The 25,275-nt window shown below is 46.1% G+C and overlaps 8 non-coding genes across 8 annotated transcripts; all 8 read left to right on the top strand.

The window, feature by feature from the left end:
* The first annotated feature begins 132 nt into the window (after positions 1-132).
* On the top strand, positions 133-206 carry TRNAN-GUU (transfer RNA asparagine (anticodon GUU)). Its single transcript has one exon. It is a non-coding gene; the product is annotated as a tRNA-Asn (tRNA).
* Positions 207-519: 313 nt separating this feature from the next.
* On the top strand, positions 520-591 carry TRNAW-CCA (transfer RNA tryptophan (anticodon CCA)). Its single transcript has one exon. It is a non-coding gene; the product is annotated as a tRNA-Trp (tRNA).
* Positions 592-2,768: 2,177 nt separating this feature from the next.
* TRNAW-CCA (transfer RNA tryptophan (anticodon CCA)) lies at positions 2,769-2,840 on the top strand. Its single transcript has one exon. It is a non-coding gene; the product is annotated as a tRNA-Trp (tRNA).
* Positions 2,841-4,630: 1,790 nt separating this feature from the next.
* Positions 4,631-4,704, top strand: TRNAN-GUU (transfer RNA asparagine (anticodon GUU)). The gene has a single exon. It is a non-coding gene; the product is annotated as a tRNA-Asn (tRNA).
* A 313-nt stretch (positions 4,705-5,017) lies between these two features.
* On the top strand, positions 5,018-5,089 carry TRNAW-CCA (transfer RNA tryptophan (anticodon CCA)). Its single transcript has one exon. It is a non-coding gene; the product is annotated as a tRNA-Trp (tRNA).
* Positions 5,090-6,879: 1,790 nt separating this feature from the next.
* TRNAN-GUU (transfer RNA asparagine (anticodon GUU)) lies at positions 6,880-6,953 on the top strand. The gene has a single exon. It is a non-coding gene; the product is annotated as a tRNA-Asn (tRNA).
* Positions 6,954-7,266: 313 nt separating this feature from the next.
* On the top strand, positions 7,267-7,338 carry TRNAW-CCA (transfer RNA tryptophan (anticodon CCA)). The gene has a single exon. It is a non-coding gene; the product is annotated as a tRNA-Trp (tRNA).
* A 1,790-nt stretch (positions 7,339-9,128) lies between these two features.
* TRNAN-GUU (transfer RNA asparagine (anticodon GUU)) lies at positions 9,129-9,202 on the top strand. Its single transcript has one exon. It is a non-coding gene; the product is annotated as a tRNA-Asn (tRNA).
* The last annotated feature ends 16,073 nt before the right edge of the window (positions 9,203-25,275 follow it).

Here is a 25,275-nt window from a genome sequence, read left to right as displayed (position 1 = left end):
AGTGGAGGTAGGGAAGTGCTTGATACCCTGATTTGCTGTGGGAAATAGAGCTATTTTAGAAATATTTTCAGGTTGCCTGGGAAGCATAAGCAAACAGCACACCAATCAGGCCCCAGTGTAAGCACTGCATGAGTCTCTGTGGCGCAATCGGTTAGCGCGTTCGGCTGTTAACCGAAAGGTTGGTGGTTCAAGCCCACCCAGGGACGATGCGTTTTGGCTCAAAAATTCAGCATGACCAACTATGAACTTCTGTTTACCTCTCGCAGGTCTCGTCTTCTGACGTCCAAAATATCCAATAAACTGCAAGCAATTCTTCTCGCTTGCTTTAGTTTTTCAAAACTTGCCATTCAATTCATAAACATCAAGACTTCATGGGAAGGGTTTGGCTGCAGCGTGTACTGATGCACAGAAGGAAGCTATCCTAGCCAGTCTACTTAAAGAAGCAATGAGGCTCTGCAGGTGCATGTACGTCTCCTACCTTTATTCTGTCATCAGACACACCAGGTGGATTGCCACAAGGACCTCGTGGCGCAATGGTAGCGCGTCTGACTCCAGATCAGAAGGTTGTGTGTTCAAATCACATCGGGGTCATACTTGCTTTTCCCACTCTGAAATACAAAATTGCTCTTCAGTATCTCGTTATTTCAACCTGACTGCATCTTTGTGCTCTGGGCCCAGTTGTTCTGGCGTTTCGAATGTAAGCTTTGCAGCCGGGAAGTATCATATTGACAGACAGCCATGAAGGACATGGTCAAGCTTTAAAGCAGGCCAATCTCTATGTTTTACTGGATGCAGCAGAAGTATTTCCTCTTTACCATCTCTTCAAGTGGGCCTGACTGATGTGCTGTTTTGTGCACGCTACGTGGGCTTTGTAAAGCATACCTCTGCCATTTGCATGGCCTCCAAGCGCTGTCAATATTTTCGTGTAATTGCTGAATGCTGCAGTGTCCTGGGAACTCTAGGTGTGACTAAAGGATATATGCTGGGGCCCCGAAAGGGGGTCGGCAGTCTAGTGGCAATGCCCATCACTTTGCAGTTTGGGTTTGTGAGTTCAGGTACCGGTCTGGTGTCGGAAACCTGTAAGCGCCCTCCCAATCAACTGTCAGTCCTGGATTGTGAGGATTTCCCCTTATACTGGTCTCAGTAGACACATTTCCATTTTACTTTTTCACTCTCGCATTGCCTATTTCTCTCTCTCTCATAGATACATTATAGACAAGAGAGACATTGTCAGCGAGAGGGTTGCACAGCACCTTCCCCCATTTCCCTAAGTGCATTGCAAGGGGCTCTGGGAGGCGTGCACATTTGTCTGAAACACAAAGATCCACTGGCAATAAAAAGCGTAGGTCCCTAGTTTGCATTTCTTAGAATTTGAGGTGACACTCAGAGTTGTCTCGGGCGTGACTGTACCTTTCATAGGAGATGTGCTAATCCCCAAACCCTCTTCCTTTGTCCCAGTAATCTGTCTTAGTGCCTCTAGCAAGTTGTTTTCTGAAACAAAGCTTACCTGAACATCCTGTAAAATTGGTAACTTTTCAGTAGCAGTACAGTGCAGTATATAGCATTCCTGTTGCGCACAGCATCTAGATCCAAAAATTGCTTACTCTACCCCAGAAATTAGAATTCACCCAGTCAAACCGAGGGCTCTATAAAGAGCATGGCAAGTAGTTAACATAAGCTACTTCCCCCAAGTTCTCTTGGTGCACTCTGCTGCCCTCTTTTAACAGAAGAATGCAACTGCAGGTCTTGCTTCTCAGCAAGGTACCTACATATAGAAACCTTGGTGCACTCTTGCTAAATCTGCTGGAATGTGTCTTCTATTGTGCCCAAGGTGGTTGTGTATTTGGGGACTCAGGGAAGCAAGGGAGCAGTCTAATGCACTGCAGTGCTAAGAGAGGCATGCCTTTTTCAGAAAAAAGTTCAGGTTTTCTGCCAATCAGAAAAAAATAGCAATGCAATCAGGCCAAAGGCAGAACACACATGCTAGTGAGTCTCTGTGGCGCAATTGGTTAGCGCGTTCTGCTGTTAACCGAAAAGACGCTGCTATTTTGAGCACAAAGACACAGAGTGTTCCACTCAGTAAACCTGAGTCATTTCTCCCGTGTTCTCTGGGTTCAGCCTACTGTCCCCTTTTAACACAAGTGCGCAACTGTGGCTTTCTCCTCATATCAAGTTATGCCTACACAGAGGGCATTTGGTGCACTGTTGATGGGCTCTGTCCTCTACTAAATCCCCTGTGTTTGTGGATTACGGGAGGTAGGGAAGTGCTTGATACCCTGATTTGCTGTGGGAAATAGAGCTATTTTAGAAATATTTTCAGGTTGCCTGGGGAGCATAAGCAAACAGCACACCAATCAGGCCCCAGTGTAAGCACTGCATGAGTCTCTGTGGCGCAATCGGTTAGCGCGTTCCGCTGTTAACCGAAAGGTTGGTGGTTCAAGCCCACCCAGGGACGATGCATTTTGGCTCAAAAATTCAGCATGACCAACTATGAACTTCTGTTTACCTCTCGCAGGTCTCGTCTGCTGACGTCCAAAAAATCCAATAAACTGCAAGCAATTCTTCTCGCTTGCTTTAGTTTTTCAAAACTTGCCATTCAATTCAAAAACATCAAGACTTCATGGGAAGGGTTTGGCTGCAGCGTGTTCTGATGCACAGAAGGAAGCTATCCTAGCCAGTCTACTTAAAGAAGCAATGAGGCTCTGCAGGTGCATGTAGGTCTCCTACCTTTATTCTGTCATCAGACACACCAGGTGGACTGCCACAAGGACCTTGTGGCGCAATGGTAGCGCGTCTGACTCCAGATCAGAAGGTTGTGTGTTCAAATCACGTCGGGATCATATTTGCTTTTCCCACTCTGAAATACAAAATTGCTCTTCAGTATCTCGTTATTTCAACCTGACTGCATCTTTGTGCTCTGGGCCTAGTTGTTCTGGCGTTTCGAATGTAAGCTTTGCAGCAGGGAAGTATCATATTGACAGACACCCATGAAGGACATGGTCAACCTTTAAAGCAGGCCAATCTCTATGTTTTACTGGATGCAGCAGAAGTATTTCCTCTTTACCATCTCTTCAAGTGGGCCTGACTGATGTGCTGTTTTGTGCACGCTACGTGGGCTTTGTAAAGCATACCTCTGCCATTTGCATGGCCTCCTAGCGCTGTCAATATTTTCGTGTAATCGCTGAATGCTGCACTGTCCTGGGAACTCTAGGTGTGACTAAAGGATATATGCTGGGGCCCCGAAAGGGGGTCGGCAGTCTAGTGGCAATGCCCATCACTTTGCAGTTTGGGTTTGTGAGTTCAGGTACCGGTCTGGTGTCGGAAACCTGTAAGCGCCCTCCCAATCAACTGTCGGTCCTGGATTGTGAGGATTTCCCCTTATATTGGTCTCAGTAGACACATTTCCATTTTACTTTTTCACTCTCGCATTGCCTATTTCTCTCTCTCTCATAGTTACATTATAGACAAGAGAGACATTGTCAGCGAGAGTGCTTCACAGCACCTTCCCCCCTTTCCCTAAGTGCATTGCAAGGGGCTCTGGGAGGCGTGCACATTTGTCTGAAACACAAAGATCCACTGGCAATAAAAAGCGTAGGTCCCTAGTTTGCATTTCTTAGAATTTGAGGTGACACTCAGAGTTGTCTCGGGCGTGACTGTACCTTTCATAGGAGATGTTCTAATCCCCAAACCCTCTTCCTTTGTCCCAGTAATCTGTCTTAGTGCCTCTAGCAAGTTGTTTTCTGAAACAAAGCTTACCTGAACATCCTGTAAAATTGGTAACTTTTCAGTAGCAGTAAAGTGCAGTATATAGCATTCCTGTTGCGCACAGCATCTAGATCCAAAAATTGCTTACTCTACCCCAGAAATTAGAATTCACCCAGTCAAACAGAGGGATCTATAAAGAGCATGGCAAGTAGTTAACATAAGCTACTTCCCCCAAGTTCTCTTGGTGCACTCTGCTACCCTCTTTAAACAGAAGTATGCAACTGCAGGTCTTGCTTCTCAGCAAGGTACCTACATATAGAATCCTTGGTGCACTCTTGCTAAATCTGCTGGAATGTGTCTTCTATTGTGCCCAAGGTGGTTGTGTATTTGGGGACTCAGGGAAGCAAGGGGGCAGTCTAATGCACTGCAGTGCTAAGAGAGGCATGCCTTTTTCAGAAAAAAGTTCAGGTTTTCTGCCAATCAGAAAAAAATAGCAATGCAATCAGGCCAAAGGCAGAACACACATGCCAGTGAGTCTCTGTAGCGCAATTGGTTAGCGCGTTCGGCTGTTAACCGAAAAGACGCTGCTGTTTTGGGCACAAAGACACAGAGTGTTCCACTCAGTAAACCTGAGTCATTTCTCCCGTGTTCTCTGGGTTCAGCCTACTGTCCCCTTTTAACACAAGTGCGCAACTGTGGCTTTCTCCTCATAGCAAGTTATGCCTACACAAGGGGCATTTGGTGCACTGTTGATGGGCTCTGTCCTCTACTAAATCCCCTGTGTTAGTGGATTAGTGGAGGTAGGGAAGTGCTTGATACCCTGATTTGCTGTGGGAAATAGAGCTATTTTAGAAATATTTTCAGGTTGCCTGGGAAGCATAAGCAAACAGCACACCAATCAGGCCCCAGTGTAAGCACTGCATGAGTCTCTGTGGCGCAATCGGTTAGCGCGTTCGGCTGTTAACCGAAAGGTTGGTGGTTCAAGCCCACCCAGGGACGATGCGTTTTGGCTCAAAAATTCAGCATGACCAACTATGAACTTCTGTTTACCTCTCGCAGGTCTCGTCTGCTGACGTCCAAAAAATCCAATAAACTGCAAGCAATTCTTCTCGCTTGCTTTAGTTTTTCAAAACTTGCCATTCAATTCAAAAACATCAAGACTTCATGGGAAGGGTTTGGCTGCAGCGTGTACTGATGCACAGAAGGAAGCTATCCTAGCCAGTCTACTTAAAGAAGCAATGAGGCTCTGCAGGTGCATGTAGGTCTCCTACCTTTATTCTGTCATCAGACACACCAGGTGGACTGCCACAAGGACCTTGTGGCGCAATGGTAGCGCGTCTGACTCCAGATCAGAAGGTTGTGTGTTCAAATCACGTCGGGGTCATATTTGCTTTTCCCACTCTGAAATACAAAATTGCTCTTCAGTATCTCGTTATTTCAACCTGACTGCATCTTTGTGCTCTGGGCCTAGTTGTTCTGGCGTTTCGAATGTAAGCTTTGCAGCAGGGAAGTATCATATTGACAGACACCCATGAAGGACATGGTCAACCTTTAAAGCAGGCCAATCTCTATGTTTTACTGGATGCAGCAGAAGTATTTCCTCTTTACCATCTCTTCAAGTGGGCCTGACTGATGTGCTGTTTTGTGCACGCTACGTGGGCTTTGTAAAGCATACCTCTGCCATTTGCATGGCCTCCTAGCGCTGTCAATATTTTCGTGTAATCGCTGAATGCTGCACTGTCCTGGGAACTCTAGGTGTGACTAAAGGATATATGCTGGGGCCCCGAAAGGGGGTCGGCAGTCTAGTGGCAATGCCCATCACTTTGCAGTTTGGGTTTGTGAGTTCAGGTACCGGTCTGGTGTCGGAAACCTGTAAGCGCCCTCCCAATCAACTGTCGGTCCTGGATTGTGAGGATTTCCCCTTATACTGGTCTCAGTAGACACATTTCCATTTTACTTTTTCACTCTCGCATTGCCTATTTCTCTCTCTCTCATAGTTACATTATAGACAAGAGAGACATTGTCAGCGAGAGGGCTTCACAGCACCTTCCCCCCTTTCCCTAAGTGCATTGCAAGGGGCTCTGGGAGGCGTGCACATTTGTCTGAAACACAAAGATCCACTGGCAATAAAAAGCGTAGGTCCCTAGTTTGCATTTCTTAGAATTTGAGGTGACACTCAGAGTTGTCTCGGGCGTGACTGTACCTTTCATAGGAGATGTTCTAATCCCCAAACCCTCTTCCTTTGTCCCAGTAATCTGTCTTAGTGCCTCTAGCAAGTTGTTTTCTGAAACAAAGCTTACCTGAACATCCTGTAAAATTGGTAACTTTTCAGTAGCAGTAAAGAGCAGTATATAGCATTCCTGTTGCGCACAGCATCTACATCCAAAAATTGCTTACTCTACCCCAAAAATTAGAATTCACCCAGTCAAACAGAGGGATCTATAAAGAGCATGGCAAGTAGTTAACATAAGCTACTTCCCCCAAGTTCTCTTGGTGCACTCTGCTGCCCTCTTTTAACAGAAGAATGCAACTGCAGGTCTTGCTTCTCAGCAAGGTACCTACATATAGAATCCTTGGTGCACTCTTGCTAAATCTGCTGGAATGTGTCTTCTATTGTGCCCAAGGTGGTTGTGTATTTGGGGACTCAGGGAAGCAAGGGGGCAGTCTAATGCACTGCAGTGCTAAGAGAGGCATGCCTTTTTCAGAAAAAAGTTCAGGTTTTCTGCCAATCAGAAAAAAATAGCAATGCAATCAGGCCAAAGGCAGAACACACATGCCAGTGAGTCTCTGTAGCGCAATTGGTTAGCGCATTCGGCTGTTAACCGAAAAGACGCTGCTGTTTTGGGCACAAAGACACAGAGTGTTCCACTCAGTAAACCTGAGTCATTTCTCCCGTGTTCTCTGGGTTCAGCCTACTGTCCCCTTTTAACACAAGTGCGCAACTGTGGCTTTCTCCTCATAGCAAGTTATGCCTACACAAGGGGCATTTGGTGCACTGTTGATGGGCTCTGTCCTCTACTAAATCCCCTGTGTTAGTGGATTAGTGGAGGTAGGGAAGTGCTTGATACCCTGATTTGCTGTGGGAAATAGAGCTATTTTAGAAATATTTTCAGGTTGCCTGGGAAGCATAAGCAAACAGCACACCAATCAGGCCCCAGTGTAAGCACTGCATGAGTCTCTGTGGCGCAATCGGTTAGCGCGTTCGGCTGTTAACCGAAAGGTTGGTGGTTCAAGCCCACCCAGGGACGATGCGTTTTGGCTCAAAAATTCAGCATGACCAACTATGAACTTCTGTTTACCTCTCGCAGGTCTCGTCTTCTGACGTCCAAAATATCCAATAAACTGCAAGCAATTCTTCTCGCTTGCTTTAGTTTTTCAAAACTTGCCATTCAATTCAAAAACATCAAGACTTCATGGGAAGGGTTTGGCTGCAGCGTGTACTGATGCACAGAAGGAAGCTATCCTAGCCAGTCTACTTAAAGAAGCAATGAGGCTCTGCAGGTGCATGTACGTCTCCTACCTTTATTCTGTCATCAGACACACCAGGTGGACTGCCACAAGGACCTCGTGGCGCAATGGTAGCGCGTCTGACTCCAGATCAGAAGGTTGTGTGTTCAAATCACATCGGGGTCATATTTGCTTTTCCCACTCTGAAATACAAAATTGCTCTTCAGTATCTCGTTATTTCAACCTGACTGCATCTTTGTGCTCTGGGCCCAGTTGTTCTGGCGTTTCGAATGTAAGCTTTGCAGCCGGGAAGTATCATATTGACAGACAGCCATGAAGGACATGGTCAAGCTTTAAAGCAGGCCAATCTCTATGTTTTACTGGATGCAGCAGAAGTATTTCCTCTTTACCATCTCTTCAAGTGGGCCTGACTGATGTGCTGTTTTGTGCACGCTACGTGGGCTTTGTAAAGCATACCTCTGCCATTTGCATGGCCTCCAAGCGCTGTCAATATTTTCGTGTAATTGCTGAATGCTGCAGTGTCCTGGGAACTCTAGGTGTGACTAAAGGATATATGCTGGGGCCCCGAAAGGGGGTCGGCAGTCTAGTGGCAATGCCCATCACTTTGCAGTTTGGGTTTGTGAGTTCAGGTACCGGTCTGGTGTCGGAAACCTGTAAGCGCCCTCCCAATCAACTGTCGGTCCTGGATTGTGAGGATTTCCCCTTATACTGGTCTCAGTAGACACATTTCCATTTTACTTTTTCACTCTCGCATTGCCTATTTCTCTCTCTCTCATAGTTACATTATAGACAAGAGAGACATTGTCAGCGAGAGGGCTTCACAGCACCTTCCCCCCTTTCCCTAAGTGCATTGCAAGGGGCTCTGGGAGGCGTGCACATTTGTCTGAAACACAAAGATCCACTGGCAATAAAAAGCGTAGGTCCCTAGTTTGCATTTCTTAGAATTTGAGGTGACACTCAGAGTTGTCTCGGGCGTGACTGTACCTTTCATAGGAGATGTGCTGATCCCCAAACCCTCTTCCTTTGTCCCAGTAATCTGTCTTAGTGCCTCTAGCAAGTTGTTTTCTGAAACAAAGCTTACCTGAACATCCTGTAAAATTGGTAACTTTTCAGTAGCAGTACAGTGCAGTATATAGCATTCCTGTTGCGCACAGCATCTAGATCCAAAAATTGCTTACTCTACCCCAGAAATTAGAATTCACCCAGTCAAACCGAGGGCTCTATAAAGAGCATGGCAAGTAGTTAACATAAGCTACTTCCCCCAAGTTCTCTTGGTGCACTCTGCTGCCCTCTTTTAACAGAAGAATGCAACTGCAGGTCTTGCTTCTCAGCAAGGTACCTACATATAGAATCCTTGGTGCACTCTTGCTAAATCTGCTGGAATGTGTCTTCTATTGTGCCCAAGGTGGTTGTGTATTTGGGGACTCAGGGAAGCAAGGGGGCAGTCTAATGCACTGCAGTGCTAAGAGAGGCATGCCTTTTTCAGAAAAAAGTTCAGGTTTTCTGCCAATCAGAAAAAAATAGCAATGCAATCAGGCCAAAGGCAGAACACACATGCCAGTGAGTCTCTGTGGCGCAATTGGTTAGCGCGTTCGGCTGTTAACCGAAAAGACGCTGCTGTTTTGGGCACAAAGACACAGAGTGTTCCACTCAGTAAACCTGAGTCATTTCTCCCGTGTTCTCTGGGTTCAGTCTACTGTCCCCTTTTAACACAAGTGCGCAACTGTGGCTTTCTCCTCATAGCAAGTTATGCCTACACAGAGGGCATTTGGTGCACTGTTGATGGGCTCTGTCCTCTACTAAATCCCCTATGTTTGTGGATTACGGGAGGTAGGGAAGTGCTTGATACCCTGATTTGCTGTGGGAAATAGAGCTATTTTAGAAATATTTTCAGGTTGCCTGGGGAGCATAAGCAAACAGCACACCAATCAGGCCCCAGTGTAAGCACTGTATGAGTCTCTGTGGCGCAATCGGTTAGCGCGTTCGGCTGTTAACCGAAAGGTTGGTGGTTCAAGCCCACCCAGGGACAATGCATTTTGGCTCAAAAATTCAGCATGACCAACTATGAACTTCTGTTTACCTCTCGCAGGTCTCGTCTGCTGACGTCCAAAAAATCCAATAAACTGCAAGCAATTCTTCTCGCTTGCTTTAGTTTTTCAAAACTTGCCATTCAATTCATAAACATCAAGACTTCATGGGAAGGGTTTGGCTGCAGCGTGTACTGATGCACAGAAGGAAGCTATCCTAGCCAGTCTACTTAAAGAAGCAATGAGGCTCTGCAGGTCCATGTACGTCTCCTACCTTTATTCTGTCATCAGACACACCAGGTGGACTGCCACAAGGACCTCGTGGCGCAATGGTAGCGTGTCTGACTCTAGATCAGAAAGTTGCGTGTTCAAATCACGTCGGGGTCATATTTGCTTTTCCCACTCTGAAATACAAAATTGCTCTTCAGTATCTCGTTATTTCAAACTGACTGCATCTTTGTGCTCTGGGCCTAGTTGTTCTGGCGTTTCGAATGTAAGCTTTGCAGCAGGGAAGTATCATATTGACAGACACCCATGAAGGACATGGTCAACCTTTAAAGCAGGCCAATCTCTATGTTTTACTGGATGCAGCAGAAGTATTTCCTCTTTACCATCTCTTCAAGTGGGCCTGACTGATGTGCTGTTTTGTGCACGCTACGTGGGCTTTGTAAAGCATACCTCTGCCATTTGCATGGCCTCCTAGCGCTGTCAATATTTTCGTGTAATCGCTGAATGCTGCACTGTCCTGGGAACTCTAGGTGTGACTAAAGGATATATGCTGGGGCCCCGAAAGGGGGTCGGCAGTCTAGTGGCAATGCCCATCACTTTGCAGTTTGGGTTTGTGAGTTCAGGTACCGGTCTGGTGTCGGAAACCTGTAAGCGCCCTCCCAATCAACTGTCGGTCCTGGATTGTGAGGATTTCCCCTTATACTGGTCTCAGTAGACACATTTCCATTTTACTTTTTCACTCTCGCATTGCCTATTTCTCGCTCTCTCATAGATACATTATAGACAAGAGAGACATTGTCAGCGAGAGGGTTTCACAGCACCTTCCCCCATTTCCCTAAGTGCATTGCAAGGGGCTCTGGGAGGCGTGCACATTTGTCTGAAACACAAAGATCCACTGGCAATAAAAAGCGTAGGTCCCTAGTTTGCATTTCTTAGAATTTGAGGTGACACTCAGAGTTGTCTCGGGCGTGACTGTACCTTTCATAGGAGATGTGCTAATCCCCAAACCCTCTTCCTTTGTCCCAGTAATCTGTCTTAGTGCCTCTAGCAAGTTGTTTTCTGAAACAAAGCTTACCTGAACATCCTGTAAAATTGGTAACTTTTCAGTAGCAGTACAGTGCAGTATATAGCATTCCTGTTGCGCACAGCATCTAGATCCAAAAATTGCTTACTCTACCCCAGAAATTAGAATTCACCCAGTCAAACAGAGGGATCTATAAAGAGCATGGCAAGTAGTTAACATAAGCTACTTCCCCCAAGTTCTCTTGGTGCACTCTGCTGCCCTCTTTTAACAGAAGAATGCAACTGCAGGTCTTGCTTCTCAGCAAGGTACCTACATATAGAAACCTTGGTGCACTCTTGCTAAATCTGCTGGAATGTGTCTTCTATTGTGCCCAAGGTGGTTGTGTATTTGGGGACTCAGGGAAGCAAGGGATGTAAGAGGATTCAATTCAGCACTACAGCCAAGTCAACGCCTAGTCTAGAATACTGAATGAAAACCCTTATTGATATATCTTTATGTCCAGTTCATGCGTTCTGGATGACTACCCCTATATAACACCCCTCTGTTGGAATCCCCCTGACCCCACTGAGCCAAGAAGTAGTTCTGTTTTGCAAGTTAAAAGGTTTAATTGATACTTTAAACAATATAGATATATATATCACACTTTATAATAAATTAATAATTGAATATCACACTTAATCTGATATGATAAAGATTAACAACGGAGAATCTGGCACTAGCACACTTCTTTATAATCACTAAGGAGTTGACATGAAATGGATAAGGTAGCACACTGGTAAATAGGGACAGAAGAATAATGTAGAGAATGCTTTATAGATTTCGGAGGGATGCAATGTTGAATGAAATGCAGTAAAGAAAATAACTTGATAGGATTTCAGCAAAAGACAATGTAATCACTTTCTTAGACAATTCACCCCCTCCTTTTATGCAATGCAAGGAAATGGAAGGAAGCACACAGTTCTCAGAAATGCAATTCAAACGTAATTCAGTTCACCCAGCAACTTAGACTACAGACGTTGGAAAACACAGGCAAAATGCTTTTATATGTGCTGGCAATTAAGTGAAAAATATGCTAAATTTGCTTTTAATTCCCTCTAGAAGTTCAGGGTGAGTGGTATCTAGTTAATATTAGTCCAGGCTCACTTTAGCAAGGATCTAGGGTGTAACTAGCAGGTTAAACGAATGTTTAGCAACTGAAAGCAAGAAGCTTCTGTTTTCACACGTGGAGAAATTTGCAAATCGCGGCAAAATTCGCGAGTGCGTTTTTCAGGATTACGGCATAACTATAGGGGGTAGGAATGCGGTTCTAGGTTCGTAGGAAAGCCACGATTCTCAGCTTTCAGGGGAAAGTTACTGAAAGTCTCTAGCACAAACGACAAACGGTTGCGGAGATATGAACGATTAAATAAAGGTCGTTTTTCAGATTTGAAATTTTAAAGTTCAAAAAGACAAGTGCAGCTTGCAACTAGAAAATGACAGGTGACAGTTAGGAGACAGTTCTACTTAGATTAAAATAGATTTGAATTATATTATTTTAACTAAGAGATTGGTTCTGCACAGTTTTCTAGGTACTCACACTATATTCTTGAGTGAAATGGGCCTCGCCATGGATCTGGTCAGGTTTTAGACGGGACTCTGGTCTCTGCACTTCACAGTGATCTGGGTCTGCTCTCTCTCTGGATTCTGAAGATTGAGGGATTTAAAGTCTGGATCTTTCTGCACAGCTTTCTCCGGAGATTGATGGAGGTAAAGTATGGATTTTCCCGGCAGAGCTTCCAGCTGCAAATGGATTGGAAAGTCTCTATCTGTCCTGTCTGTCTGCTTTTATGTGTTTAGAATGTGGGTGTGTTCTAGCATCACTGACCCTACCTCTCTCTCAGCTTCTAATTGGTCAAACTTCCATTTCTCATTTGATTGGGGGAGCTAAGTTGTGTCAGAGTGATGTCATTTTACAGCCTGCAGAAAGTCCACTCCTCCTGTCAACTTACACACAAATCTAGATTTGAACCCAAATACATATTTGCAGAGGTACATGTTTTTTAAAATCATCTTCACCCATCATGCATTACAGGAGGTATACCCTGTTCAAACTCTGCTCTTCCTGGGGGCTTGCATTCAGAAATGGCACATATTTCACTTTTTAACTGATTTTGCAATTCCGGACATTGACCCAAATTTACACACATGTGCGCAAGGAGTATGGACATTAGTTGATGAAGTGTCTGATTTTTCACATGCACACATTTTGAGTAATATCCTCTTTTCCGCTAAATCCCCCCTGAACATGCCACCGGTTCAAAAAACCTCTTAAAATGTGGGCAGAAAAATCACAAGAATTATGGTATCATTTAAATAATTTTCACAAGTCCGTACTATGAGTTATTCATCTTTTTCTAAAACCATATTCTGGCTATAGAGGTGTGTCTTTTCAGGTCACATGGTACAGAAACCAGTCTTTCCAGTTTCTGCCAAGCTCAGAGACCCTGCCCCTCCCAGCTTCTGCCAAGAGGAAGCTCCATTTACGACTCCCGCCAATAAAACATTTGCCTGAGTCAGGACAGGGCTTTGTTCAATTTCCTGCAGAGCCCAGGTAATTCAATCAGGGAAGTGTCATATCCCTTTTGGTGTGAGCAGCAAAAGGGCAGCTAGGCCTGGGAACACAGCTGTGACTCAAGTTTCACTCCTGATGGGGGTAGTTGCCAGGCAGAATTCAGTTCCTTAAGCCAAGTTTCAGATAAAATGTCACTTTTTGTTCCCCAGTTCCTGCATTCAAATAAAACTAAACATTTTTACATATGCAGCTAGAATGCTGATTCTAAGTTTAAAACTATGACATTTAAACAATTGCAACCTATGTGACACTCAAAAGTAGGTCACTCAGTCAATTTAAACATTTAGATTTTTTTTAGTGTCTTTCAGTCCAAATTTACTTAAACTGCTGAAATCCACAGCGCAGCCAGTCTTGTTATAAACCTTCAAGTCACTTCAGAATATAACTTTAGATTGTATCCACCTCTCAGTAAGTCTTTCTTTGGCCTGTTTTGGGTTCATTTATTCAGTTTTGCAAAAAGTAAAATCTGGTGTTGTTTTAAAATGCTGGCTTTTGGATAGTGGTGAGTACTGGTACTGCACCCCTTTTTGGGATTTAAGAAAATGAATTCTCCACAGTTATGGGTTTGCTTTTGGCAATCAGCATTGCCATTCCCAATGGTTTCAGACTACTGTGTGGGTAGTCCAATGGTGGTTTTAGGCAGTGCCCTTCTGTGCCCATAACATCGGCAAAAATGGGTGGCAGCCTATTCTTCATGCACTTCCCTGTGCATTTTCTGGGAAGCTCTGGCCATCATGATGTTTTCCATGTCAGTACTGCACAGTTTTGAGGTAGGGCTCGAATGCATGGGTAAATACACCCCACAAGCCCCCCTCTTGCGATGGCCATTCTATTTCATGAATGGGACTCGCAAGACCTGGGATGTTTCCTCATCTTCTTCCAATAGATGGCACAGTTCAGCATCTTTTCCTCCATCCGGTACTGATCGATCGGTTCTCCTCGCCGGTCCTGATGGGAAGATTGGGCGGTACCCCGGGCCCGTTGCGTCTCTGCTCGCGGTCTCCGGATCGTCCTCCTTGGTCATTCTCCATGGTTTCATCTCTCCTAGGATGATAAGGCAAAAGCGGCAATACCTACTCATAGACGTTTTTCCACCACTGTTGAGATAGTGGGGCAGCATATGAATTTCATCATAACAAAACATTACTTTCTTATTTTGAAAAAAAAACAGTATAACTAAGAGACAGTTTCATGCAAATCACAATATTTTAGAGACTAGATGTGGTATGCTTTATGGTTGGAACTGAATTAGTCTGAGACAGTGCCCGCTAGGATTCCAGAGGATTCCTCCAGTTGTTGCAGAGTGTGCCTGGGATGGCAACATTTCAACTGGTTTATGTGGACCCACTTGTCTTCCCCCGCTGCCAAAGGACCTTTGGGGATGTGGATTTTGTAGGCCACAGGAGAGATCTTGTCGATGATCTCAAAGGGTCCCTTCCATGTAGGCAAAAATTTGCGCTGCTTGGCCTGGTTCCTTTGGAAGTTGTATAGATAGACCCGGTCTCCCACCTGATATTCCTTCCTGGAAGTTTTCAGGTCATAGTGGGTCTTCATGCTATCAGCCGATCTTTCTAGATTCCGCTGAGCATAAGCAAAAGCATGTTGAAGGTGTTTCCTTAAATTCTCCACATACTCATGAGTTGTGGAGGCATTTATCAGTGTCTGCTCTTGGGTCCTATACAGCAAATGCTGCGGAAGCACCATCTTGCGCCCAGTCATCAACTCAAATGGTGACATTTTGGTTGCAGATGAAGGGGTAGATCTGATGGCCATTAGGACCAGAGGTAATCGGATATCCCAATTTGGCCCAGAATCTGCCACAAACTTCTTTAATATGCTCACAATTGTCCGGTTATATCTCTCTACTGCCCCAGAAGAAGCTGGCCGGTAAGCAATGTGTAGCTTTCTCTTGACCCCCAGTATCTCCAACATCTTTGTCATTACTTCACTGGTGAAGTGGCTACCTCTGTCTGACTCAATCCTTTGAGGTAGACCAAAACGGGAAAAGATGTGGTTAATCATCAAGGCAGCTGCTGTTTCTGCCTTGCAATTTGGGGCTGGGAGACATTCCACCCACTTGGTAAACAAGCATGTCACAGTCAACATGTACTTATTCCCCCTAGCAGAGCGAATCACAGGGCCAACAAAGTCGATTTGTAAATCTGACCATGGCAGGGTCATCCCCCGCTTTTGGAGAGGCGCACGGTGCGTGAGGGATGATGGCTGAAATTGTGCACACACAAGACTCCCCTTCAAATATTGGTCGAGGTCCTGCCCCATGTGTGGCCAGTATGCAACCTCTCTTAAGATTTCCAGTGTTGTGTGAAACCCCCTATGACCGGCGGTGGCCGCATCATGGGCGTGACTTAACATCAGGCTTCGGAATGAGGTAGGAACCACCCACTGATCGTGGCCAGCTTTGGATTTCCTTACCAACAAACCGTCTTGGATCCGGAACATTTTTGGACATTTCATCAACACTCTTAGGTCCTCTTTCCCAATGTAATCGGTATCCGTCAGGGGAAAGTTCTCAGGGTCCTCAAGGTGCTGGTAAAATTTACCAATAATTGGATCCCCCTTCTGAGCGGTAATCAAATCAGCATCAGGGGTCTCCTTACTCCATTGTACAATTGAAAGGTCGTTGTGAGCATTCGTCTGGGACCTAGTGATAGCAGGGACCTGGATTTCCCCCAACAGGGACTCAATCTCAATTAGATCCCCTTGGATGGCCCCGGTTTTGGCCAGCTGATCAGCTAAGTCATTTCCAGTTTTGTCTGGTCCCTCTACTTTGGAATGACCCTTGATCTTTTTCCAATAGATGGTCATCCCATTCGACGTGACCAGATCATCGATGTTTTGGATCAACTTCCCATGTTTCAAGGGTTTGTTGTTAGCACATAACATGCCTCTGGTTTTCCAATTAACCAGGTGCTCCACGAACCCGTTCCGTACATAATCCGAATCTGTGATTATGACCAGTTCGTGGAGTTGATGCTGGACAGCAGTGAGGATGGCCTGATGCACAGCCATCAATTCTGCCACCTGACTACTTCGGGGACCAATTTTGTATCCAGCGGAGGGTTCTGGGGACTCATTCACCCATGCATTCCCTACGCCAGCCACCAGTTCTTTCTCCCCGTCGTTGTCAACATGGTAAGAGCATCCATCCACATAGACAGTGGGCATTCCCTCACACTTGTCCTCTTCAAAGACTGTGTGGGGAATTAAGGTATGCCTCCGTGTTGTCCTTGATTTTTAGACTTTCGTCCTCGAGGCAGTTTTTTCTGGCACAATCATGCAAGTCAGCCAGACCTTGCGCGAGGGGACTCTTCTTGTTTTGGCCATATCTGACCTCCACAGGAAAGCCTTGCATTGATAGAATCCAGGAAGTGATTCGGGAATTACTCACATTTCCGGCCCGGATTCTATCACTTTGGAGATATTGCAGAGGCTGGTGTGGAGTCTCCACTATGATGTGTTCCCCCTGGATAAACGGGCGGTAATTCTTCAATGCCCACACCGTCGCCAGGAGTGCCTTCTCACAATCGTTGAATTTTTCCTCCACAGAGGATAAAGTTTTGCTCGCATAGGAGATTACTTTATTGACCTTGTCATGCTTTTGGTATAATACTGCCGTCAAGCACGTATTAGCGAACCCCGTCTCCAGGAAGAACTCCTTGTTTCTGACAGGGTAAGCTAGGCAAGGCGCTTGTGAGAGGCTTCTTTTGAGTTGTTTTACCGCCTCGGATTGTTCTGGACCCCATTCCCACTTGACCCCCCCCTTCAGGAGATGAATCAGGGGTCTGGTGATCTCTGCGTATCCCTCAATGAACTTTCTGCTGTAATTAGTCAGTCCAAGGAGGCTCCTTAGTTCTCGCAGAGTTGTGGGGTCTTTCAGTTTCTGAAGTGCTTCCACTTTCTTTTCCTGGGGACAGAGACCCTGAGGAGTAATCTCATGCCCCAAGAAATTAACACGGGTTCTACACCACTGTGCTTTCTGAAAGGAAAGTTTTGCTCCGGCGGCCCTCAACTGCGTCAGAACATAACGGATCTCCGCTATGTGTTCCTCCACAGATGAACTTTTGACGAGGACATCATCTACATAAGCCAGGTTACCCCTCGCACCCAGGTCGGGCATGGCCTTATGTAGGAAAATGTTGAACTCATTACCGGAGTTAAGGTATCCGAAGGGAGTCCGGGTCCATGTGTACTGCTGGCCCCCAAAGGTAAAAGCCAGTTTGTATTGGTCCTCCCTGCTGACAGGCACGGTCCAGTATCCATTGGTCAGGTCGATTGCGGTGAATACCTGTGACCCCTGGATCTGGGCCAGCCCTTGGTCAATGTAGGGAAGAGGCCATCGGGAAGTGTGGACCCGTTTGTTGAGCTCCCTGAGGTCGGCGCAGAGTCTCCACTGGCCGTTTGGCTTCAATATTCCCAGCACCGGATTATTGAAGGTGCTGTGGACTGGACGGATTATTCCCCGGGACTCAAGGTTCTTAATTATTTCCGTAAGTCACTCCATTGATGCGAGAGGCAAGTGATATTGCTTCACAAACACAGGAGTCATGCCAGGGTCCGTGGGGATTGTTGTTGTGTGGATGTCAGTGCGACCACAGTCATATGAGTCTACCGCAAAGAGATCTTGGAAATCCAAGAAAACTTGTTTCAACTTTTGCTTTTGTTCCAGAGTCACACAGGCATCAGCTAGGTTGACTCTATCTTCCACCATCTGCCTGAAGCCTGGAAAGACTTCTGGTTTGGCTATTTCAGCGGCCTCCTCCAGCTGGGTGGAGAAGTCCCTGGTTAGAGTGCTGATTTGGACCGGAGGCTTCAGGTGGGAAAGGCAGCCCTCATGGACCTGGAAAATCACCTCATCCCTCCTGAAGTCACAAGTCACATCTTCCTTACCATAGGGGCAGGAAGTGTACACCAGGAAGTTCCCCCCATGCCGGGTAAAAATCCTGTCTGGTGTTGTGTTGTCCTCACTGTCACTGTCAAAACAGTCCTTGGGGATTGGTCCTAACAGTTCATTACCTAAATCAATGGAAAAATGTCGGTCATCAACCGCCATTCCAATAATGGTGCCTGCGGCTAGAGTAATACTCTTTAAGTCGCTGTTATCCACCTCTATTGGAATGGTGTCATGTTCTATGTTGACTAATGGAGTTGGGTTTACCCCCAACCCTTGCTGTTGGAGAGAAGCGTTTAGATGTATGTAAGCATCAGGGTTTTTCAACTCTTGTCCCCTTTTAACTTTCACTTCCAGGGAGAATTGTCGGGTCCTTTCTGGGATGGTGACTTCCTCTTTAATCTGAATTTCAACTGCATAAGGTAGCAATTGAGCTGACCTAAAGGCTTTTTCTGGATCATCAAAGCCCATGGGATTATCCGCTAATCGGGACCAAGCTTTGAAGTTTATTAGGTCCAAACTAATGGCAAAGCGATTGCGAATGTCACTGCCTAAGTAAAAGGCGGCAGGGACGTCTCGCACGACCCAACAATTGTGGACTACGCTCTTGTTGCCAATGGAGATTTTGAGCATACACCTGCTTGGCAGGAGATGTTTGGAATCAGATGCTTCCAGGTCCATTTCCCATTTGTCTATCAGTTTGAAGGTGGGAATGGCTGGATCTTTTGGGAGTTGGCGAAACATGGCTTCGCTCATGAAGCTCTTACCGTTGTTCACACACACTCGAGCGAGAACAGAGTCCTTCCCATCATTTAACTGAACAGGGATGAACAACTGCTCTCCAATTTGCTGAATATCAGCCAGGCTCTGAGTGAATTTCACATCTTTCTGGACTGTAGGAGTGGGAGTTTCTGATTGTGGATTAGTATAGAATTTCAGGGTGTTTCCTTCCAGTGTGGAATACCACTTTAAACTGGAAGGAAGGTTGATTTTCAGAAATAGAGAGGACCCTCCATCACCAGTCTGTTGTCCTACTGCTATTACTGTCACGTCTGGAATTTGGCTATTCTGGAAGTGAAATTCTACTTGGTCAGATTTTTGTTCAACCATGTGGCAGGTGCCGTTTAAACTAACATGGTTGACACTCCGTTTTAATTTTATTGGTCGGCTAGTCTGGGTCCAGAGGACCTTGTTTACGCAATCTATTAGGGGTGACAACCTTCTCAGGAGGTCATTCCCTAGTAAACAAGGGGTGCCCTCTGGGGCCACAACTATGACCGGGTGTTTCAACTTGTGTCGCCCAATTTTAATGTCCAAATCTGCCGTCCCCTCGACGGGAATTTCCTTCCCGTCAAAGTTCTGGAGTTGCCCAGGAAGAGAGGTGAGAGGAATCTGGTAATTCTCTCCCCTTCCTGCATTCAGTTCGTCAAAGGCCCTTCTGGACAGAAGGGTAGCTTGAGATCCAGTGTCCACCAGTGCCAAAATTGTACCCTGCCCCTGTACTTGTACCGGGGCATAATATCTTCCCTCCTTCTCCTCAAGGGGGCACAGATAATGCACATTTTTGGACAACTGGTGGGCTAATTTTCTGGTTTTGGACATCGCTAGCGAAGAGATTTGGGCAGAATTCTGTGGAGAGCCTTGGGAATCTGAAAGAAAAATTTGGCAACTGGAGATCAGAGCCATTGTGGGTTCCCCTGGCTCCGGTTCTGGGCCGCCCCCCCCTTTTTGGAGGCAGTCACCAGGATGGGTTTGAACCAGGGGATTTTCTTGCGGTTGGTTCTGGGATGAGATGGTGGGCGGCGGTAGCTCAGTCTCCACATCTCCCCAATCTGGATTTGCATCCCTAGGGACCCATTTTTCTTTGGGAGGAGTTCCCCCCTCTCTGAAGGAGAAGATCCTTTTCCCAGGATCCTCTGAGGATCCCTCTCCCTCAAATTGGAAGACCTGTACCTCCTCCTCAAACTGAGTCTGTTTGGGTCTTTTGTTTCTCCTACCCCCCCTCTGCTCCTTAGGAGGCAGACTTTCAGGGGCAAGAGATTTTGTTTCCGGTTCCTGGGTTTCCAGGGGCTGTTTACAAGTGAGGAAGGAAGCTTCCTCCAAGGCTTTACACCCCCCTTCCCCTTGTGCCTCCTCCCTGGGAACCGGTGAGTTATCGGGGTGCTGCCCCCGTCATTGTTCTGGAGCACCAGGTCCAGAGTTGGGTGCGTTCTGCGCCGGCATGCTGATCTGAGGGTTCTGCTGAGCCCTCAGTATGTGACCCAGATCCCGCGCCATGTTTTGAACCTGGCGCTCTAACTGGGAAACCCGCTCAGGCTGATACGGGGCCCTGTTTTCTCCCCTGGGCTGATCCCGGGAAGGGTAGCTATCCCTTCTTTGGTAGTACCCCTGGTTGGGAAGATTTGGGTACCCCTCCACCCTTGGCCTCCCCTCTCCCGGATTAGGTTGTCTGGGCTCAGGGAATTGGGGAAAGAAGGATGGATGATTTTGGGGTTGGAAATTGGGTGGATACCTGGGGAAAAAGTTCTGCCCAGGATTTGGAGAATTTCTGCCCTCCTGTGGGAAGTTGGGAGGGAAGTTCCCTGGGTTAGGTGCTTGGCTGGATCCCCCCCCCTTGTGCTGGAGGAGTCCACACATAACCCAGGATGGGTCGATTTCCCTTGTAACGGGGACTTACATAATCAGGAGAGCGAGGGACCCCATTTGTGGGGCTGCCTCCTTGGCTCCCTGTCTGTGACTGACCCGAGGACCTCCTGGGCCTAGCATTATTAGGTGCAGGTAGGTTTTTAGGCCCCCCCATCTCCAAATCCAAAATGGGGGTGACCTTTACCTCTGCCACCTTGGCAGCAGCAGGGGTGCTGTTGGCTTTGGGGTTTTTCTGGGCATTACTTTTGCTATGTATCGGTTTCTGCACCTCATAGATCCGGGTAGCCTGTTCAATGACCCAGTCTAAAGATCTTTTCTCGTGAAAATCCCTCACGAGCTGGGTCATGATATATTTGGGCAAGGCGTGGAAAAACGTATTTATAAATTCTCTGCTATCCGTGCGCACCCTTCTTGTGGTCTGTGCAAAAGCACGCTTTAACTCCTGCACAAATTCTTGTGGGGCCTGATCCTCCCCACATTGCAAATTGTAGGCTGCCTTGCGAGCCTCTTGAGGATTTCTGTGAACAGAAAAATGTTTCAAGATGGCCGCCTTATAGGTGGACCATCTTAAATGATTTTGGTCCTCCAGCCCCGCAAAGAAACTGGAGTATTCCGGGGAGAAGGTCCACTTTACATATTGAATACAGCTTTGGCTGTCCTTCAAATGGAAAGTCTCCATCATTTGTTCAAACAACTCTAAGTGCTCCCAAACAGAATACTTAGCGTTCTTATGGTAAGGCGTGATGACGCTCCTGATCGCCTTAATCTGCTTTAAGGGGTCCTTAAGCAAGGCCCTTTTTGCCTTATTGGCCTTTTTGGTTCGGGTAACCCTTGTCCATTCGTCCTCGGACTCAGAGGCATTGCTCCCAGAGGTTCCCGTCTGTTCTTCCAGGTTTTCCTGGATTCTGCGAGCCTGGGAATGGCTGGCAGAATGTGGGGACCTGGTCTCCTGTGTCCTGCGCAGTTCAGAGGAGTCTTCAGATTCCTCCTTGCTGCCAGGATTTGATGGGTACCCCCTCCACTGACCTAACTGGGCAGAGGTTTTCAGGATGCCCTTAATGGGCCTATTCTCCCGGGGTTCCCCACTGAATTGCACCATGCTTGGGTGCCCATGCCCAGATGCCCGCCCATCCATTCCTGAGTGGTACTGGCCTATGAGCCCCATACTTTTAGCTGGATAGTAATCTGCCATCCCTGTGGCCCTGTGCTCATGTGCGCCCGGGGACATGGGGGTGGTAGAGTCCAGGGACTGGGAGAGATGAAGGCCCCTGGTGTTAGGGCTCCTGAGGTTATGGTCAGGAGTCTCTCTTTCCCAGCGGACCTCATCTCTATCCGCTCCTGCTCCCTGTTGCAATGCAAGAGCCTGCATTTGTGCTTTCAGTTCCTCAGTCAAGGCCTTACTAGACTCTATCAGTCTCTCCTGCATCGCTACCTGTTGTTGGAGCCTATCATTGTGTTGAGAGAGGGCCTCATTTTCCCTCTGTGCTTCCTGGTTGGTCCTGGAGAACTGGGCCAGTCTTTGCTGCAGGAGGTTTACCTCCTGAGTCCCATCCCTAACGGCCTGCTCCTTTATTGCCAGAGCATCTTCCACCCTTCTGGTGTGCTCTACCAAGTTCTGGTTTTCTTTTTGGAGGTCACCACTCCCCTGGAGGGCCAGGTGATTTTCTTCCATTTTCCTTTTTAAATGGCAGACTTCCTGGCCTATGGTGTCTCTTTCCTGACTGAGAGCCTGCATCTGTGCTGCCAGGTCGTCCCTTTGCCTTTGGAAGGCACCAGCTTTCTGGCGCTCCTGATCAAACTCTGCCTGGGTATCCAGGTCTTTCAGAATTAGTTTGTTGCTCTCTGCCTTCACTCTATCTAGGTGGCCTTGCAGGGTGACTACCTGCTCAGCACATACCCTGTTGAAGTCCAGTTGTTGCTCCAGCTTTTTCTGGCTTTGCAGTAGGGAGTCCAAACCTTCTTGGTGTTCCTTCTGCAAGGCCAGAAATCTGGTATCCCGTTCTGACTTTTCCTTTTGCAGCACATCCATATCCTCCTTTATTTTAGTGATGTACTGCCTGGTCTCATTTTCTGACTCCTGGCTCCTGTGCAGCCTTTGCTCAGAAGAGTCCAGATCAGATCGGGCCTTCTCTAACGCCATCTGTTGCCTTTTTGCCAGATCAGGGCCTTCAGCACATTTATTCTGTATGGCTCCCATACATAAATATAAATATGCCGCTATCCTAACAATCTTATTGTGTTCATCTTTGGCCTTAGGAGCCATATATAGTTCACTCAGGGCCACATGTAATGGACCCTGATCTCTCCATAAGTCTGACCCTGTTTCAGTGACCTGTCGCGTGATGGCCTGCAACCAGGCATCCTGGCACTGCTCAGCCCATTCACCTCTCACAAATAGTTTATGTAAGAAGTGCTCTCTGGCTATTTTCATATCTACCAAGGTCGTCATTCTAGAGATTGGTCTCTGTCCTGACTTACAGAAGTTTGTATTTTATTTTTGCAGAACAGAACTTTTCTTGGAGTGTCCCTTTTGAGGAATGCTTCACAGCGTAATGCAGCGTGGTGATCCGACTGGATATGTGTATCTGGTCAGCTGGCACGCTGTATTAAGCTGCACAAGTGGTATTCTAACCCAAACGTCCGGCCCGAGCCCCCAATTTTGTAAGAGGATTCAATTCAGCACTACAGCCAAGTCAACGCCTAGTCTAGAATACTGAATGAAAACCCTTATTGATATATCTTTATGTCCAGTTCATGCGTTCTGGATGACTACCCCTATATAACACCCCTCTGTTGGAATCCCCCTGACCCCACTGAGCCAAGAAGTAGTTCTGTTTTGCAAGTTAAAAGGTTTAATTGATACTTTAAACAATATAGATATATATATCACACTTTATAATAAATTAATAATTGAATATCACACTTAATCTGATATGATAAAGATTAACAACGGAGAATCTGGCACTAGCACACTTCTTTATAATCACTAAGGAGTTGACATGAAATGGATAAGGTAGCACACTGGTAAATAGGGACAGAAGAATAATGTGGTAGAGAATGCTTTATAGATTTCGGAGGGATGCAATGTTGAATGAAATGCAGTAAAGAAAATAACTTGATAGGATTTCAGCAAAAGACAATGTAATCACTTTCTTAGACAATTCACCCCCCCTTTTATGCAATGCAAGGAAATGGAAGGAAGCACACAGTTCTCAGAAATGCAATTCAAACGTAATTCAGTTCACCCAGCAACTTAGACTACAGACGTTGAAAACACAGGCAAAATGCTTTTATATGTGCTGGCAATTAAGTGAAAAATATGCTAAATTTGCTTTTAATTCCCTCTAGAAGTTCAGGGTGAGTGGTATCTAGTTAATATTAGTCCAGGTTCACTTTAGCAAGGATCTAGGGTGTAACTAGCAGGTTAAATGAATTTTTAGCAACTGAAAGCAAGAAGCTTCTGTTTTCACACGTGGAGAAATTTGCAAATCGCGGCAAAATTTGCGAGTGCGTTTTTCACGATTACGGCAAAACTATAGGGGGTAGGAATGCAGTTCTAGGTTCATATGAAAGCCACGATTCTCAGCTTTCAGGGGAAAGTTACTGCAAGTCTCTAGCACAAACGGTTGCGGAGATATGAGCGATTAAATAAAGGTCGTTTTTCAGATTTGAAATTTTAAAGTTCAAAAAGACAAGTGCAGCTTGCAACTAGAAAATGACAGGTGACAGTTAGGAGACAGTTCTACTTAGATTAAAATAGATTTGAATTATATTATTTTAACTAAGAGATTGGTTCTGCACAGTTTTCTAGGTACTCACACTATATTCTTGAGCGAAATGGGCCTCGCCATGGATCTGGTCAGGTTTTAGACGGGACTCTGGTCTCTGCACTTCACAGTGATCTGGGTCTGCTCTCTCTCTGGATTCTGAAGATTGAGGGATTTAAAGTCTGGATCTTTCTGCACAGCTTTCTCTGGAGATTGATGGAGGTAAAGTATGGATTTTCCCGGCAGAGCTTCCAGCTGCAAATGGATTGGAAAGTCTCTATCTGTCCTGTCTGTCTGCTTTTATGTGTTTAGAATGTGGGTGTGTTCTAGCATCACTGACCCTACCTCTCTCTCAGCTTCTAATTGGTCAAACTTCCATTTCTCATTTGATTGGGGGAGCTAAGTTGTGTCAGAGTGATGTCATTTTACAGCCTGCAGAAAGTCCACTCCTCCTGTCAACTTACACACAAATCTAGATTTGAACCCAAATACATATTTGCAGAGGTACATGTTGTTTTAAAATCATCTTCACCCATCATGCATTACAGGAGGTATACCCTGTTCAAACTCTGCTCTTCCTGGGGGCTTGCATTCAGAAATGGCACATATTTCACTTTTTAACTGATTTTGCAATTCCGGACATTGACCCAAATTTACACACATGTGCGCAAGGAGTATGGACATTAGTTGATGAAGTGTCTGATTTTTCACATGCACACATTTTGAGTAATATCCTCTTTTCCGCTAAGTCCCCCCTGAACATGCCACCGGTTCAAAAAACCTCTTAAAATGTGGGCAGAAAAATCACAAGAATTATGGTATCATTTAAATAATTTTCACAAGTCCGTACTATGAGTTATTCATCTTTTTCTAAAACCATATTCTGGCTA

The sequence above is a fragment of the Ambystoma mexicanum genome, chromosome 11 (assembly GCF_040938575.1).
Source record: "Ambystoma mexicanum isolate Mex_15411 chromosome 11, UKY_AmexF1_1, whole genome shotgun sequence".
Classification (NCBI taxonomy): Eukaryota; Metazoa; Chordata; class Amphibia; order Caudata; family Ambystomatidae; genus Ambystoma; species Ambystoma mexicanum.
This window is presented reverse-complemented; position numbering and strand designations above follow the sequence as displayed.